General features: G+C 33.4%; 1 protein-coding gene across 2 annotated transcripts in view; it reads right to left on the bottom strand.

Annotated features, from left to right (window-relative positions):
• Positions 1–808, bottom strand: part of LOC102679312 (dual specificity tyrosine-phosphorylation-regulated kinase 4) — a 176,900-nt gene that overhangs the window by 147,388 nt on the left and 28,704 nt on the right. The gene's annotated exons all lie outside the window — the stretch shown is intronic.

The following is an 808-nucleotide window of genomic DNA, read 5'->3' as shown; positions in this document are numbered from 1 at the left end:
TTTTTTTTTTTTTTTTTTTTTTTTTGAAATATAAATTTATAACAATACAAGGTGAAATGAAACTTTTAAATGTTCATGTTTTATTATTCTCTCATTCTGTTATAAAAAATATTTCTACGTAAAAATTGCATTAGAAATATGAAAAAAAAAAAAAAACTGGGACAATGAAAGATTGAAATTTGTTTTCCTTCTTAAAAGAATTTTTTTGTTAAAAAAAAAAAAAGAAAAAAATTATTTCATGTATACCTATTTACTCTGCACATATAATGAACGTTCATTAAAGACAGGATCTTTGTGTCAATTTTCTCATAAAAATAGCTGGTGGTAAGAAGACAGTTTGACTAACTCTAAAGTAAACATACCACGCGACATTGCATGGAAAGTGAGAATATTATTACACGACAGTAAAAGCGCATGATTGCAACGACGATGAAGTTTATTCGGTCAGAACAACCGAAAACCATTTCACGAGTCTCCCATTATCCGGCGTTATGGATCGTTAAATCGAACGTATCTTCGTTTAAATCGAATGAAAATTTTCCCTCTCGGCTTGTTGGACTCGGCTTTCGCGACTCGATTCCGCGGGAATTTAGTGGAATTCGACGTATCAGAAATTTTTATCAAACCTCCGTGGCGTTGAATATTCTCTCTAGATAAAGGAGAAGAAAAAGAAGGAACGTTTCGCGATAACAGTGGATCGCTGCTGGTGCTTTTAACAAGCTTTCATGGACAGAGGGATCTAGAGAATGGCCGTTTCATTGCCGTACAACGAGACTAGACTAGTGGAATGAAACCATTGTTGCGTAGA

This window comes from Apis dorsata, unplaced genomic scaffold (assembly GCF_000469605.1).
Source record: "Apis dorsata unplaced genomic scaffold, Apis dorsata 1.3 scaffold_44, whole genome shotgun sequence".
NCBI classification, from domain to species: domain Eukaryota; kingdom Metazoa; phylum Arthropoda; class Insecta; order Hymenoptera; family Apidae; genus Apis; species Apis dorsata.
This window is presented reverse-complemented; position numbering and strand designations above follow the sequence as displayed.